The sequence below is a fragment of the Scylla paramamosain genome, chromosome 4 (genome assembly GCF_035594125.1).
Source record: "Scylla paramamosain isolate STU-SP2022 chromosome 4, ASM3559412v1, whole genome shotgun sequence".
Taxonomy (NCBI): Eukaryota; Metazoa; Arthropoda; class Malacostraca; order Decapoda; family Portunidae; genus Scylla; species Scylla paramamosain.
This window is the reverse complement of record NC_087154.1, coordinates 5,470,001-5,487,305: the sequence shown is the minus strand read 5'-3', so window position 1 is coordinate 5,487,305 and position 17,305 is coordinate 5,470,001. Positions and strand designations below refer to the sequence as shown.

At 41.8% G+C, this 17,305-nt stretch overlaps 1 long non-coding RNA gene across 1 annotated transcript in view; it reads right to left on the bottom strand.

The window, feature by feature from the left end:
- The window catches only part of LOC135099416 (uncharacterized), a 31,050-nt gene extending 21,224 nt beyond the window's left edge, over positions 1-9,826 (bottom strand). Inside the window, exons 1-6 of the long non-coding RNA XR_010267910.1 lie at positions 9,215-9,826; positions 8,630-8,729; positions 7,697-8,215; positions 6,645-6,783; positions 6,046-6,228; positions 5,536-5,669 (exon numbers count right to left, since the gene is read on the bottom strand). This is a non-coding gene — a long non-coding RNA (uncharacterized LOC135099416). The remainder of the gene's footprint in view (positions 1-5,535; positions 5,670-6,045; positions 6,229-6,644; positions 6,784-7,696; positions 8,216-8,629; positions 8,730-9,214) is intronic.
- Positions 9,827-17,305: the final 7,479 nt, after the last annotated feature.

The following is a 17,305-nucleotide window of genomic DNA, read 5'->3' as shown; positions in this document are numbered from 1 at the left end:
ATAAGGAGAGACGCAAGATGTAAGATGGACTCAATGGGGACAGTGTGGGTAGAAAAGATGGGACGGGGAAAGGAAATGTAAGAAAAAGCAGGTTGAAGTACACAGGTAAAGCACACAGTAGAAAAAAAGCTGATCAGGAGAGTAGATAGGGAAGATCGTAAGATGTAAAATTTTCTCACTGGGGACAATGTGGGAGAGAAAAGATAGAATGGGTAGAGGAAAGAAAGAAAAGCAGGACAAAAGGTACAGTTTAATGACACAGCCACAAGAGAGAAATCGTAAAAAGGACATATGATGAAAGATGACTCAGCGAGAACAGTCTGGGCGGGAAGAATGGGGTGTTGAGAGGAACGGGAGAAAAAACAGGTCAAAAGATACAGGTAAAGGACACCAGACAGAAGAGAAAGGTCGTAAGGATAGAAAGGAAGAGACATACAAGTAAAAGTGAACTCAGTAGGAAGCGTTTGGGATGGAAAGATGCGAATGAGAGAGCGGGAGAAAAACGGAGGAGGAGGACACAGAGAACAGAGATAATAGGGATAGTCCTGAAGATGCAAAGGGAGGGACTTACGGAGAGGAAGAAGATGGACTCAGAGAGAGAGAGAGAGAGAGAGAGAGAGAGAGAGAGAGAGAGAGAGAGAGAGAGAGAATGGTGGGCGGGGCGCTTAGATGGAGGAGATAAGGTGGGGGTATGAGAAATGTAGAAACAAGGACGGAGTGGGGATGAGGAGGCGGACTTTGGAATGGGGTTGAGAAAAGGTGTGGCTTAAATGACCCATCATGAGTTCTGGCCTATGATATTTTACATGTGGCTTTAGCTAAACATAAGGCTAGGGAAGGCTGCTTCATTAGATAGAGAGCCATCTGTACATATACATAAAAAAAAAAAAAAATGTAAAACTAGTCAAGCCTGAACCGTTCATTTCCTGTGCAGTACAAATTAACATAGGCTTTGTCCAATCCGACCAACCTGTATCAGCATGACCTAAACTAGTGTCTGTCATTCAGATAACACTTCAAACCTTTTGTTTCACTCTAAATTACTTTTTATTTGCTTATTTAAACTGATTTTTACATATAAATATGAGGAATAAACAAAAAAATAAATAAAACCAAATAAAACCCAATAAAAAAAAAAAACCCAAAGATTTTATTTTTTTTAGTCCGAGTTTTTCCAACCCGGGACAGCAGTGACGGAGGAGTTCAGGAGGAAAAGAGAAAGACGTAAGAGCTGGAAGAGACGTAAGATGATGGAAGATGGACTCAGTGGGGGAAAGTCTAAGAGAAGCAGTGGTGGGAAGAGGTCGGGAAGGAGAGATGGGGGAAGGAGAGGTGACGTAGATGTTTAAGAGGCTAGAAAGGGAGAGAGAGTGGGAAGAGTGAGGAGAGCATTAGAGGGAATGCGGGGAAAGAAGAGTAGGGATAATAAGGTTATAATATAAGAGACTCATGAGGCAGAAACACAAGGCAGGAGATGGTGCAAAGGTCAAGGACGGGCTGGAGGCACTAAAAGCAAAGGGTAAGGGCTAGTGGGATCACTGCTGAGGTTATCTAAAAAGGATGCAGGAGATGGAAGGACGCTGCTGGATGGGAAGGAAAGATTAGGCACAATATAGCAAGGAAGGAGGGTAGGAAGATAGAGAAGAAAGCTAAGAAGGAAAGGAAGGATGAGAAGAGGAGGTAATAAAAGAGATGGAAAAATTGTTTGTACTTTTTATTTAACTTTTTTTTTTTTTTTTTTGCCTCGCGATGGACGCAAATGTATCAACTCCTTTTAGTGATGATAACGAATAGCTTTACGGTAATTTAAGGTAACATATTAGTGAAACGACGCAAGATTTTATTTTCCCTTTCATCTCTCTTGCCATTCAAACCTTTTTTTATACACGATGAAAAAATATACAGTAACTCGAAATGCAGAGATAATGAAAAGAGAAACGGCTGGCCTAGGGTTTGTTTATCTCTCTCTCTCTCTCTCTCTCTCTCTCTCTCTCTCTCTCTCTCTCTCTCTCTCTCTCTCTCTCTCTCTCTCTCTCTCTCTCTTTTACCTCCACTTCTAAGCTTGTCTTCTCTTTTACCTTCACTTCTAAGCTCTCTCTCTCTCTCTCTCTCTCTCTCTCTCCCTCTCTCTCTCTCTCTCTCTCTCTCTCTCTCTCTCTCTCTCTCTCTCTCTCTCTTACTTCCACCTCTAAACTTGTCTAAAATATGCTAACTGAGTTTTGGTAACACACATCAAAGGGCAAAGAAGTTTCATGTAATACAAATCGGATAAAACAAATTTCCAACTTTTCTTCCATATACGTGATATTTTTTGCATGTTTATAAGCCAAGATACATTAAATTAGTTAGAGGAATATAATCAAGTAACAAAGATACTTCCAACTACGTAATCTTTCCTTTCCATGAACGTGATATTAATAGAAGCGTAAAAATAGAGAGAGTTTTCTTCAGCGTGATTAGCTAAGTGACCTCACAGCTTCCCATTCATCTTCTTTATACTTCTATTCGCTTTTTTTAAACGTATGGAGGCCAGTCAAGGGAATAAAAAATGGGGAGAACTTATCTTTTTCTACATGAGCTCTTTGTAACCGCTTAAAAAGTAAAATCAATGAATGAATAAATGAATGAATGAATGAATGAATGAATGAATGAATGAATGAATGGATAAATTAATGAATAAATGACTGGTTGGATAACTGAAGAAAAAGGGAAAGGAAAGAAGAAAAAGAAAAAGAAAACAACAAAGGAAAAAGCACACCATAAGTGTTCTCAGAAATTTCCCATCCATCGACTTGTTTTCCACCTGTACACGTTCCTTACTAGCGATTTCAAGCTAAGAAAAATACAAGTTTTCTTTTATGTACGTAATATTATTTAGTGACAACAAAACTCCCTATCTTTTTCTTGTATATACATTTTTTTTCCTTTTTCTCGGCTTTACGTCTGGTTTCCTTAGTCTATCTGGGCCAGGACGGTGCCTCCTAACGAAAGACTTTGGTTTGGCATTTGGGAACCATTAACTTGAGTGGATGACCTTCCTACCCTCGGACCGTGGTCAGGATTTGAACCCGTGCGCCTCTCGGTCCCCAAAGCATTAACGGTCCCACTCTACCACGGCAGCCCCACATACGTGCACGAGATGACAGAACTAAGTGAGTTTCTTCTGAGGAGCACCGAGGAGCAAATTATTAGTATTATTACCATCACCATTTTATACAGCACGCGCCGGGAAACTTGCAACACTCAACCTTTGCAATTATTATTCCCGCACTGCTACCATCGCCGTCTACAACGCTTCTCGGAATTTTACATGAAGCGGCTCCTGAATATTGCCCAGTTTTGTATACCAGATCAGGACGGACAGGTGGCGAGGGAGGCCCGGCGATCAGACACACACGGAGAAGGAACAAGGCCAGACTTTTGCTTCTGGAAATAATTTAGAAGCTCCTACGACTATTACCAGTATTCTTTGGGGGAATCTGGAGAAGTTCTTCGCGTCGACGCTGTTTTTGTTTACATTCGTGGTGAAGACGGAGAAAGAAGCAGGATGTATGTGCAGGGAATATTTTCTTTTTTACCTTTAGAAATAAACAGATTTATTACCAATAAGGCCAATTAGGCCCAAAGTAAACAGGCTTCCCCTTACCTACAAGTACTATTTCTTTTCATTCTCGAGGTAAAGACTGAGGAGCGAGGAAGGATGCAGGTAGTGAGAATAGATTCATAACTTCAGGAAATATATACAGACCATTATTACCAATAGTATGAGCATGAAGTAAACAAATTTCTCGAATTTGTATAATTTCTGAACATACTCGAATTAAAAATTAAGACAGGCGGGGAGGTACATGCAGAGAGATTATTTTGGCTTCTGTAAATAAGTTTGTTATTACTAATATCATAGGTTGGAACTATACACATTTCTAGCATCAATACTATTTTTGTTTAAATTCGTCTTTGATACTGAAGAAGACGGGAGGATGAAGCTAAAGAACACAGGTCTACCTCTGCATCTCCCGTGACTATCATCAGTATCACCGCCACAGACTCAACGGGTTCCTGAGGTATCGGCTTCTACTTCAGGAATAAGGAAGGTGAGATAATCAGCGACTGAGTGGTACTGAGATAAGCAGAGCCAGTATTATTATTTTTTTTAATAAGTCTGTTCTCCCGTGATTATTACCAGTGACATTTAACACAACATCGTGTTTTTCACCCTGTGATTACACTTCCGGTACATCATTCAATTATCCCTGAACGATTAATTTTCGCACGAGGTCAAATTTAATATAGTCACGGACAATGAAAGGTTTGAATCACTCGATCACTCTTTGGGCCGCGAAGCGTGTTTCGAAATTACGAACGTAACTTACACCAGAACATTTTATTTTAAGCCTAAAAAGTCGCGGCAGTCAATATTTTTTAATAATTATTTAACAGACGCTTTGTGAATACAAAACGTCTGACGGTTTCTTGCAGCTCCCTTCATTTCCTTCATCGAGGAGAAAGGAAGGATGATATTACGTACGTTTTGAAATTACTATAATCTAAATCTAATTTATCATTACCTTTAGAAGTCACAGCATTCAAAAGGTTATATCTATTAACACACCTGGGTACAAGAGGAGGGAAGAATGGTATTATTAGCGGCAACGGTATCAAAGTTTTTAGATCCTAGTGTTGTTGACTCGGAGGGGCGAGGCGGGAGGGCGACGCAGGAGGAAAGAACCAAGGTAAAAAGTTATTGCGACCGAGACTTTTTTCCGGACTTGTTGTTGTTGGAAGGTGAGAATACAAAGGAACACAAAGGATTAGCAAGCAACAGCAGTTACGTGGACTCTTCCAAGACTGTCTTATTTCAAGTGAGACAAAGAAAATTCTTGAGAGAGAGAGAGAGAGAGAGAGAGAGAGAGAGAGAGAGAGAGAGAGAGAGAGAGAGAGAGAGAGAGAGAGAGAGAGAGAGAGAGAGAGAGAGAGAGAGAGAGAGAGAGAGACGTTAAATGCAGGAATAGGAAAGCCCCAGCAACAACTAACTTGTCTTGAAATGAATTGTACAAGGGAAATGGACACGCATCGATCACAAGCCCTTCAATACATTCAGATGGATGAAATATGCACTAGAACACTTCCAGGAATGACAAAGCCACCGCAGCTCGACCACCACCTGTCACTTCATCACACCCCAAACAAGCGAAGTGCTTTCCCAAGTATCGTTGTTTCTATTATTATTATATTGCATAAATATTTGAAGGTGATAATATTTACATGATTCAAGTCTTTTACTTATAATTCAATTACTTGTATTCAAGTCTATTACTGTATGAGTACATTTCCATATACATTTTGTCTTCAGGTTTTATATTATATCTGGGCAATTATTGATGTATTTCATGTAACGCAAAACATTTTTGGAATGACAAAGCAGCAATCCCCCCCCCCAAAAAAAAACGAATTTTGTTAAAGCTAAGTCAAAGAAGGTAAGTACACAAGATACTGAAAGTGTTTCCAGAGACGCATTACCTTGGCTGCACTCACCTGTGAAGCCGTACCAGTGAGCCGAGGAGGGTAAGCTTATAACATGTAACAGGCACGGTGGGGAGGCGTCCTCGTCATTCAACTACCACCAGCGCAACTACAGTTTCATTTAGTGGCTTGTTAGCTTCGATCACCTGGAACAAGAAATGTAAGTGAAAGTACCAGAATCTGCAATGCTACAACTTGACTGCCCACGAACTTTTGAACAGCTAGAAATATATGAGGCTTGCGTGGCTACATGCATGAGCTAGGGCAGTGGTATTCATTGCATAGCTTTCGGGATATGCTACTAGTAATACGAGCAATGGTAATGATAATAATGATAATAATAATAATAACAATAATAATAATAATAATAATGCGACAATATTTACTTTTTCATTAATCAGGTCGAGTTATAATTTTCACTTTTGGACAATACACAGTGCGACTGTCTCAGCTCTTGTGTTACTTCTCTCCAAAAAATCAGTAATTACCAGTGCATTAACGCAAGGGGCTATAGTTTCCTACCCACTCTGTGTAACGCTGTGGGGAGGAGTAGGCACTTTCTACACGGAGGCCCCAACAGTCACAAGGAGGCAGCAACGCTCGTTCGAACCAGTTGTGAAACCCGGAAACTTAATAGCCAGCCACTTAGTCCCGGTTCACGTTGCTACATCTGACATTCCTTTTGTAGCCTTCTCAGTAACACTACTGTAGTGTAAAACAATTTATAATTCCAATGAACATCCGCACACGATGTCACAAAAATTGCAACAGAAATGCTAGCTCTTGTCAATTATAACGAAATATTATTTAAAGCACATTTAATGACAGACAGCCTTTCCCAGAAGCGGTGTGTGTGTGCGTGAGAGAGAGAGAGAGAGAGAGAGAGAGAGAGAGAGAGAGAGAGAGAGAGAGAGAGAGAGAGAGAGATAGTCCTGACGATCATAATAGAATACACATATTACTGAGATAACTGCAAGATATATTTCTACACACACAATCATAAAGTTCACAGCACCACTAACATTCCCTCATTCACTGCATACTGTAACGGGAATGAATGACCTTTTCTTAACCCCACACACAGGAATCACGTAGCGAAAGGAAAAAAAAGAAAAAATTACCTGCATGATGGGTGAAGAGAACGAGTGACAGAACCTTTTCACGTTTCAGGAGTATTACCTTACTTTTTCCTGTAAGGTTTGCAACTTGCGTGGATTTCCCCAGCTGGAGAAACCTCCGTGTGCCGTGTTTCCTCACCAACTGTGGAGGTTAATTATAATGTACAGATTATACGTATTTCAAAGTGATGTTAATTGTAGGTGATATGGATGAAAACAAAAGATTAAATTATATCTGCAATTCACCTCCCTTTCCTTTCCACCAAGCACTCTCTCAAAGGGCTCTCATTAAATCTCACGTCATCCCTTCCATATTATTACCTCGCGTCTGCTCGCAACTTAACTCTCCTCGAATTTTCCCTGCCAAGCAACACTACTGCATTGCAAGTCTTATCCTCAAATGTTTTCCTTTAAACTACGCTATACCATTACTAATCATACAGTGGACAAAGGTATACACTAAGGTAAATTAATAGTGCTCGAGTCCAGACAGATGTCCTTCTGGTTTGGTAAGTGTTCAACGACTGTTACCTCGTCACCAGTGCGCGTTTCCATCTTCTAACAGTCATCGCACCTAATTTTCCCAAGCTTAATTATGGTTCATATGCTACTTCTGTGCTTCACTACAGCGTCCCTACAGCTTATTACACATGTTACACCTACACGCTGTTACACTAGCAGAGGCATAATTTATTAGTTACCCGGAAGTTTAAATACCCCGCGACAACCTGACGTAACAACACTTCCACGGCGCGGGGACGGGCGCTAACCACTCATTGCTCAAGCTAATAATTACCATGCATGTTGCTTGACTTCTGTGTCAATGCATGTAATGATGCCTATTCATCTACTAGCCTTGAGGAATGAGGAAGGGCACAGGAGGGCAGGGCAGAGTGGTGTTGGACAGGGAGGTGGGAGCCATTAGTCGGCTGTACTCAGCCGGTGGCCTCTAGAAGTCACTACATCATCAACTAACCGTGTACTCTGGGTTTTGAGACGGAGGCCAGGACACCTTGATCTCTCTGCAACAGTTCGGAGAGCGATTCACTACTTACCAAAGCAGCCGAGGACTCCAGACAGTCGAAAATCACGGTACAAATATGCACCGATGTGCGACTTCTTCCTTCCACTCGGACAGAGAGTGCGCCACCTAGCGGCCCTTCCTGCACTTCGCGTTGTGCAGAGCGGTGTATTTTCATTTATATCATGTAACATGAATTATTATCTGGATTATTGTATATAAAATATTCAAACACACGAATTTAGGTAATCAAAAGCAGCTGTAAGGATGGAGATTTCTGAGCACAAGGCAATGCACATGAGGACAAGACGGGAAGTGAGACGGTCCCTAGGTACTGCAGTCAGTCCGGACGCTTCAAAATCGTCACAAACAAGATATACCAAGGAAAAAACTTGATCTCCAGCATTGAAGTGATGGGTAATATAATAAATTGCTCTTACTTATAAGCCAATATACCTGAAAATCTAGACATACATCATTACTTAGACACAGAAGAAATTCTCACTCTGATTGCCTGTCTTCGTAATATATCGAACCCCTAGCGAGACTCGATCTGGAAATAGAAAAGGTATATATAAGAGTGCAATAGTCATATTGACAAAACAGCAAAAAAGAACACGGATGCACTTACTGATAACACTGTACTAATGAAAAGCTCAGTATTGTTCACCTACAAGGTTTTCTTTCTAAAAGCTTTACTGAAGCGTGAAGTGGAAAATTGTGGGGAAAAAATGTGATGTTTTCACGCGAATAAGCGTCAAGATTTTTTTTTATTAATTATTTGGGGATCTGTAGAGGATGCTGGCACGTGTGTATGTGTGTGTGTGTGTGTGTGTGTGTGTGTGTGTGTGTGTGTGTGTCTGTGTGTGTGTGTGTGTATGTGTGTGTGTGTGTGAGAGAGAGAGAGAGAGAGAGAGAGAGAGAGAGAGTTACACAGAATTACATACATCCACAGGCCACAACAAACCTTGCAGTCCTCACGAGGTGACCTGAGCTAGGTGATGGTAGGAGAGAAGGACAGCAAAGCAGAAGGCTTTCTCCCCACCCTCCACTTCTTCCGGCATAAACTGTACAGGAAATAGGTAGGAAATAAATACCTTACGGGGTTGAGAAGTAAAAACCCGAAGGAAATTTGATAGGAAAGAATGAAAATAGATGAAATGAGAGAGAGAGAGAGAGAGAGAGAGAGAGAGAGAGAGAGAGAGAGAGAGAGAGAGAGAGAGAGAGAGAGAGCCGCTGAGTATACCATTTAAAACAATATAAGAGACAGAAAATATGTAGCAAGACACACACACACACACACACACACACACACACACACACACACACACACACACACACGGGTACACTCATCGTATCGTTGTTAGATTTCCTGCTAAGGCTCTTTCGTTGAAGTTGCGGATGGAAGTTTTTAATTTGTTTTTTAATGTTAATTTCTTTGATGTATTACTGAGTGTCACTAAGCTGATGAATGCCGGAGGATTGGAAGTGGCTGTAAAGGGAGCAAATAACTATGCCTGACGAATAAACACACGAACAGACACAAACATACCTTTCTGACGCCATGCTGACGCTGCGTTGATAACTGAGGCGACAGAAATAACTGGAGAACATGATGAAAGGCTGGTGTTGACATGAACGGGGCGACGAGGATTTGTGAAGCATTAATGAGTTAGATGAGTGTTTGTCGTGAGTGTGTAGGGGAGCAGGAGGCGAGCTGTTGCCGCGAGTGTTGGGTGAAGGGTGAAAGGGAATCGGTATCGGCAGGTGTGAGATATTGCCAGGCTGAAGCGGTGGGGTTCATGTAGGTGAGCTGGAACAGGGGCACGAGGCAGAGGCGCTTGACAAGTGGCGTGGTGGCGACTGGCGCGGCGCTGCTGGGGACGAACGCTGTCTGTAGTAGATAACTTGTTTCCGGAAATCTAATAACTCACTGGTCCCAGAATTCAATCTTGCATTATGTAATATCCGTACCACGCTGTTACGGTGCCACACACCCACACATACACACACACACACACACACACACACACACACACACACACACACACACACACACACACACAGCAGGGAAGAGCAAACAAGTAGACTTTCTATACGACCCCGTTTATAGACGGCCCCAAAAAGTCGTGGTGAAGTTCGTAAATATTCCTTGCAGTTTCCTTTCTGTGCCCGCTCTATTACTGCCTCCCTCCCTCTCTCCCTCCGTCCATCCCTCCCCCTCCCCCAACAGCGGCCGTCTCCACGGGAAACGATTTTTAATCATCTCGGAATACATATTTCAGCCACATCGCCGCAGCTCGCAATTTAACTTTTATTTTCATGACATTTCGGAACGTGGAGGGAATTCTTCCTCGATCTGCTGCAGTAATTAGAATTCTCAGAGCAATAAAATGTTGCACTCAAGGGATCGCTCCATGCAAATAGTGACACAGGTACCTACTGGCATCATCTTTACACACAGACACACACACACACACACACACACACACACACACACACACACGCACACACACACACACATGCAAAGAAACAAACACATACCTATATGTAGTACTTAGTATGTGCGAATATTATAATTACAAGTACCCTCGTTATCATCCTTTGTAAGGCAACACAAACACCGGAAAAAAAATGGAAGGACGACCATTGAGAGAAACGTCCATGTAATAACACACCATCACTGCTTGAAGCCTGTCATTTCCATGTGCAAGGACACACACACACACACACACACACATTTGCACGACATAAGCCACCTCAGTGTGTCCTCGTCCACCTCCTCGCGGTTCATCTTATCCAGTACATTGAGGAGAATGAAAGACTTGGCGAGGGAGTGACGCTGCTGGAGGAGTGACGTGAGGCGGGAAAGTGTCTTGAGAGGAGTAAGATGTGGCGCGCGTTTAGGTAGGTGAGTGGGAGTGAGCAGGGTGAGTGGTGACAGTACAGTCATTACACCTCGAGAAATTAGTGTTTTTCTCTCCCACACTGACTGCATTTACCAGACTCCTTAATTACAGACGCGTGGGGGTTTAATGAAGGCTCGAGCACGTGTAGCACCATTTAAGGGTATCCTCGGAACATTTGGTAAGAGTTATTATTGTTTTTTTTTCTCCACTCTGCAGCCCAGTGGAAACTTACAGGACGGACAGGAAATTGAAGGCAGAGGCGAGGCAATCCGTCGCTTTTATATCCCAGTCTGTAAAATGAGAGAATCCCATGTTTTAAATGAGCACTAATAAATATCATACACATGTCGTTGTTGTTAATGACTACAGGGCTCATTATTATCACGGGCGCGCTGCCAGAACATATACATGCTTTATGTTCCATATTTCCTCTCAGTGAATGTGGTGGAACTGTGAATCATAAACGTTCACTCGCGTTTATCCGGCTGTGCTGCAGGTGAGCTTATTAACTAATTGACTGGCGGATGCATAAATATTTACACTAACAGACTAACACAATTGCTTCATTGCATTACACGAGGCTGCTCACTCGGGATCATTAGGAAAATAACACCCTGCACTCACTGCCACTGTCTAGCGTCTTCTCTTTATCTTAAGTCATGCCATGAGCCAAGCATCTATCAGTCGTGGAAAAAAAAAAAAAAAAAGGAAAACAATGGCTCTCAAATAGTGGTAGATAACAGGAATAAACTGAGTCATCAGCTTGTTAGTGCTAATTTAATTGAAAGGCTTAAAAGATTAGATAAATTTATGGGTAGAGATGATTATAGGCAAGTAAGTTTCACACAGAGCCTACTCCTATTACAAGTGGAAGTGGTAGCTTCACCTATGTTCTTATGTTATAGTGTTCTTACTTTCTTACCAGGATTTTTTTTAAGGAGAACAAAAGTACTGAAGAGTGGAGATAAGTGCAGAAGATTACTCGATTTTTGGCCATGAATGTACAAACGAGAAAGCATTACCTCTCACATGGTTTAGATCAAGATAATGGTTTCTTATAAGTTTTTTTTTTTTTTAAGGAAATAGTCAACACAGAAGAGAACTTAAGACTGAGGGAGGAAACACTAATCACAGTTGAGGTTAATGCACAAAGTTAATTGATCTCTGACCATGAATGTACAAAGGAAAGTAGAAGAAAACATTACCTTTTTATCCCTCCTATCACCTGGCATTGATCAAGCCTCTAGTTCCAGGAGTGTCTCTTATTTTCTTATTCTTATGTTCTTCAGTGTACAAATATGAGAGGAACAGACACGGTTACTTTTTATCTTTCCTTTCCCACTCACCTGGTATTGATCAAGCTGCTGGTTCCTGGTCTCGGCTCGCCCGGCTGCTGTTTACTCATAGGCAGAAGACGGCCATTAAATCTAACAAATACTCTCGATTTCTCTCTTGCGTGACACATTCCGATCCTCCGCGCGATGAGAGATGGCGTTTATACAAGCAAGATCGAACCCTATTTGTTGCACGCTTCAGATTTGGTCATTTTTGAAGAGGTGCTATTTTTTCTTACTTTTTTTTTTTTTTACTATTTTTCCATCCTTTTACTAGCGTTCTTTCCGCCTGACCATTTCTCACGAAGATTCGGATATTTATTCTGGTGACACGCGCATTAGTTTCCCGCTGAGAGGCGATACAAAGGCGCTGTTTTGGTATAAAAGGTTTCAGAGACGTGAGTAAGTTACAGAGGATGTGTTATAGGGAAAGGCAACGTATCTTTCTCTCTCTCCCTCTCTCTCCCTCTCCCTTCCTCCCTCCCTCCCTCCCATCTCGCAGCCTCGATCTTCCCTTCTGACTTTGCGAATTTACTGACGCTGAGGAGAATACTAATGTTTGTGTGTGTGTGTGTGTGTGTGTGTGTGTGTGTGTGTGTGTGGAGGATGTTACATTTAACTGTTGTCCCATCTGCTCTTTGTCTGTCTTTGCCTGTGTGTATGGCTGTTCCCTAGTGTGGGCTATTGTACTCTTGATGATATTTTGGTTATTTTATTGGGTGTATATTGCTGTAAATTTGAGAGTACAGGTAGTGGTGGTAACAGAGCAATAGTAGTAGTAGTAGTAGTAGTTATTGTTGCTGTTGTAGTTATTGTTTCTTTAATACCAAAAGCAGCAGTATTTTTTTTAATTAGTACGAGATAAATAAAGAAGAGGAGCAGTGGAAAGAAGACGAGAAAAAGTAGTTTAATTTCGGAAGCTATTGCTTGTTGATTGAATGAGGTGATATAAGTACTTTATTAGTAAGTGGCTTTATTTAGTACATTGAAGGTGTGAGTACATGAACCTACGAGCGAGTTGGTTCAGAACACTTGACACTTCACGTCTTTACTTCACAGCCTTCCCATACATAGCATACTGGTTTTTTCGATCATAAATTCCTTTTCTTAAAAATTGCAACGTCTTACCTTAACTAATACTAACCAGCTTTAGTGTAGCAATTTCCAGAGATCTTTTCGCGATTCTAGTGATGATTTAACAAGTACTCTGCACCAATTATAACAAGTCCTAGTGAAAATCGTTGGGGCTTTTAGGGACACGTTCATGATTCCAGTGATGATTTAACAAGTGTTCTGCACCGCACCGTCAGTAGGACAAAATGCACTTGCGAACTCAATTAACCCTAATTAAAATCTAAGGCCTCTAAGAACAGGTCTCCATCATATACTGTTGCTGTCCACACATATTCTAGTCTTCCGGTCCCCCAGTGACATACAAGTATAAGTTTATCCTTTTGGCGATGTGTTATTTCTCCTGCCATCTTTCCTCTCTGTCGTTTATTGATATTCGAGGAATCCAAGTTTTATTCAGTTTCCGCACTTCCCTGCTGCATCTCCCGCCGTTCAAGGGGACGTGCATCAGAAGGGAATACTTCATAACGATATCAGTTCCCTGAGTCTTGTTACATTTTGGTATCTTAATTTGATATTCGATTAAATGGTTTTGTTAATTCCATGACCCCTCTTTTACAGTCAGTAAGCTACGTCTTGTGTCTTAAATACTCGGTACAAGATTATTTAGTTTCATACGATTCTGATTAACATAGACTATTAAGTTCCACGAGGGCAACAGGATTATAAGAGTTAGACTGTCACATTCTCAAACAAAGAGTGAACCTCGTGCTTGCCGTGTATGGCTTGTTGCTGGCGATGTCACCTTGAGATTGACGATCATGCTTGTGGTGAAGACAATTATATACGTATGAAAAGGTGGTAAATCTCTCTCTCTCTCTCTCTCTCTCTCTCTCTCTCTCTCTCTCTCTCTCTCGTGATGGAGGACAGCGCTCTTTGAGTCTGCTCACTGAGGGCCGCATTACATGTTTCAGCGTGTTACCTGAAGTCATTGCCGCGCGGTATTATGCTGGGATAGGCGTGAAATACAAGCGGCTTCGTTTTCCACGCGCGAGAGGTTGTGGTGGTGGCGGTTGTGGTGGTAGAGTGAGGGCAGGAGAATGTGATGATGATGATGATGATGATGATGATGGTGGTGGTGGATAAGAACAAGGACAAGAACGAGAAGAGGGAGAAGAATGACAAGAGTGAAAAAATAGAAGACTAAGATGATGAACAGCAACAACAACAACAACATAAACATCATTTAAGAAACTGAGAGGAGAGAGAGAGAGAGAGAGAGAGAGAGAGAGAGAGAGAGAGAGAGAGAGAGAGAGAGAGAGGAATGAGTCAATGAGTGAGTGGGTACATTGAAAGAAGAATAAAATCAGATTGAGATACAGCGATACAAAAGCAAGTTCTCTTTACATGTTACTGCTCACTGTTAAAAAAAAAAAAAAAAAAAAAAAAAAAAAGCGCTACCTCTTCCATCAGCAAACCTACCATCAGCCAGGATCGAACTCTGAACGTTTACACCTGAAGCAATGCATCTATCCAGAGAGCCACCGGACAAACAAATTGAAAGATAAAGAAAAATAAAGAAAGATTGAAAGGGAAAAATAAAAAAAAAAAGGAAGGGAGAAGAGAAAGGATATGAGGAGGAAGAGGAGGAGGGTAGACAAAATGAAAATGGAAGGAAAAGAAGGAGAAAGGATAAGAGGATGAGGAGGAGGAGAAGGAGGAAGAGGGATGGACAAAATGGAGTTTATAAGAGAAAGTAAGTGGATTAGGAGAGAGAAAGGAAGGAAAGGGAAGGAAAGAGAGGAAAGCAGGATGGCAATGTATGGATACCAGAAAAACAGAATTAATATTACTATCACCATCATTACTGAGCCATTATTATTAAACGCATTACAAACAGATACATACATTCCTAGTCTCTGTATCTGATTAATTATTGAAACCTGTATTAGCATATTACAGTTATGAAAGGGATTATTAATACAATACAATCTCTCTCTCTCTCTCTCTCTCTCTCTCTCTCTCTCTCTCTCTTCTGGCACGTAATCTGCTAGGGACTCGTTGTTTAAGTGACAATAATATGGACAAAAGAATGAACAGAGCCGTGAACCAACATTATCATGAGCTCAACTAAGGAAAAGGAGGTCGTATTGAGAGAGAGAGAGAGAGAGAGAGAGAGAGAGAGAGAGAGAGCAAAATAGACAGGCAGACACAAACCAAGACAATAACAAACCAAATCTTACAAACTAAAACAAAACAAACAGACAAAAAATAGGCCAAAATAAATGGACAGATACTTAATAGAGAGAGAGAGAGAGAGAGAGAGAGAGAGAGAGGTGGGGATGTGGGGCCGTGCGCTGGCTAAGAAGAAAACGACAAGTGAGAAAACGGGAAACGTAATCAACGCTTAAAAAATATTTCCATAACTTCTACATAATCGTGTAATAATTGCTGTTCTCTAACTTACGAAATATAACCTAATTATATGATTTATGCTCTTGTCTACATCTCTTCTTCCTCCTCCTCTTCCTCAACCTCTCTCTCTCTCTTCCTCCTCATTTACCTAATCTAACCTAACCTAACCTCCTTTTTCTTTTTCTTCCTTCTCCTTCCTTTCCTCCTATCTTTCATCTTCATTTCTTAACCATTTCCTTCTTCCGTCTTTCTATTTATTCTTCGTCTTTCTTTCTTTCCCTTTTCCTCTCTTTCTCCTTATCCCCCCTTCCATTTTCCGACCTTTCAGCTTCCCTTCCTTTCTCCCTTTCTCATTCTCCCTTTCCTTCCTTCATTGTTCTTCTTCATTTCCCACTCCCAGCATCTTCCCCACACCTTGTCTCCTGTCTTTATTTGATCAGTCTCTCCTTCCTCCCCTCCCTTCATCTACCATCACCCCCCTGCCTACGTCCCCCGTGCCCTACTCCTCTGCCTCTATCCCTTCAACATCCGCTATCACCTCCCTGTGTCGTCTTCCTCCTCCTCCTCCTCTCTTTTCCTTCAACATCCGCTATCACCTCCCATGTCTTATTCTTTATCTCCCTTTGTCCTCTTCCCTATCCTTCCCTTTCTCTACCCTGACTTTTTCTCCCTATATCATCACACCTCGCTCCCTGTCTCCCTGTCTCTTCTTCCTTATCCTCCCCCTTCCGCCCCTTTACAGTGCCTGCCTCGTCCCCTTCCCTTAGGTCCCCGGTTGTCGCCTCATCTCCAAGCCTTAAATCACTTCGCGGAACACGGCGCGGCGTACACAGCTCCAGACTAAAGCCGGAGCCGTAAAATCCACAGTCCAAAACTACGTAGAATTTATGGTTATGGCAGATTTCCGGCCTAACAGTTAAGAAAGCTATTGGCGCAGGAAACTCCGTTGTAATTAATGTCTGGGTGAACACACTGGCTCTTTGTGGCTACCCGGAGGATCCCCTTTGATCCCTGTCGCCTGTGATGACACGCTTAACATAACCCCCATTACTTTTTTTTTTTTTAGGGGGGAGGGGGGGTAATTTTTTTTCTATGGATGTTTGGTATGGGATTTTTTTTTTCATGGTAGTTTTCTCTTACTCTCGTTGTATTTGTCTCTTTCCTCCTCCCCCTCCATTGCTTCTTCTTCTTCCTCAAGTCTTTTTTTTTTTTTTTGAGCTAAGGTCATATCTATATATATTTTTTTTTCTTCTTTCAGTGTGATTGCTCTTTCCCCGGCAGGTCTTTCTTACAGTACTCTTTCGCCGTGTTTCGGTCTTTCTTTCTTCCCCAGCCATTCCTTTCACTGCTACCTGTATGTCGCTCAGAATTTTTTTTTTTTAGGAAGGGCATTTTTTCCTCTTTGTGGGTGTTTAGTCTTTTCCCAGTGGGTTTCTCTTACAGTACTCCCGTCGTGTGTGTGTGTCTCCCCTCCTCCCTTTCCATTCCTCCCCCCCCCCACTACTATGTACAGTAGTTCTAACCCTCAGGAATGTTTCTCTCTCTCTCTCTCTCTCTCTCTCTCTCTCTCTCTCTCTCTCTCGTTGTGAATGGTTGGTCTTTTCCTGGTAGATCTTCTTTACAGTACTATCTCATCGTGTTTGTTTCTCCTCCTTCCCTTCCATTTCTCCCTTCACCACAAGTTTTATGACCCTCAAGAATTCCAGTTTATTGACTCACTTCATTTCTATACCTTCACCTGACTCGTAGCGTTTTCCCGGCTTGCTGCTTCATTACGATTTTTTAATATATATTTTTCCGACCTTTCAGGAGAGTAAGTGGGGTTCCCAGTAGTGCCCTCGACTCAGGATTCACTCTACTCTGGCTGAATGACTCACTCGATTCAATATATTGGTTTAATTGTATTGGTATTGG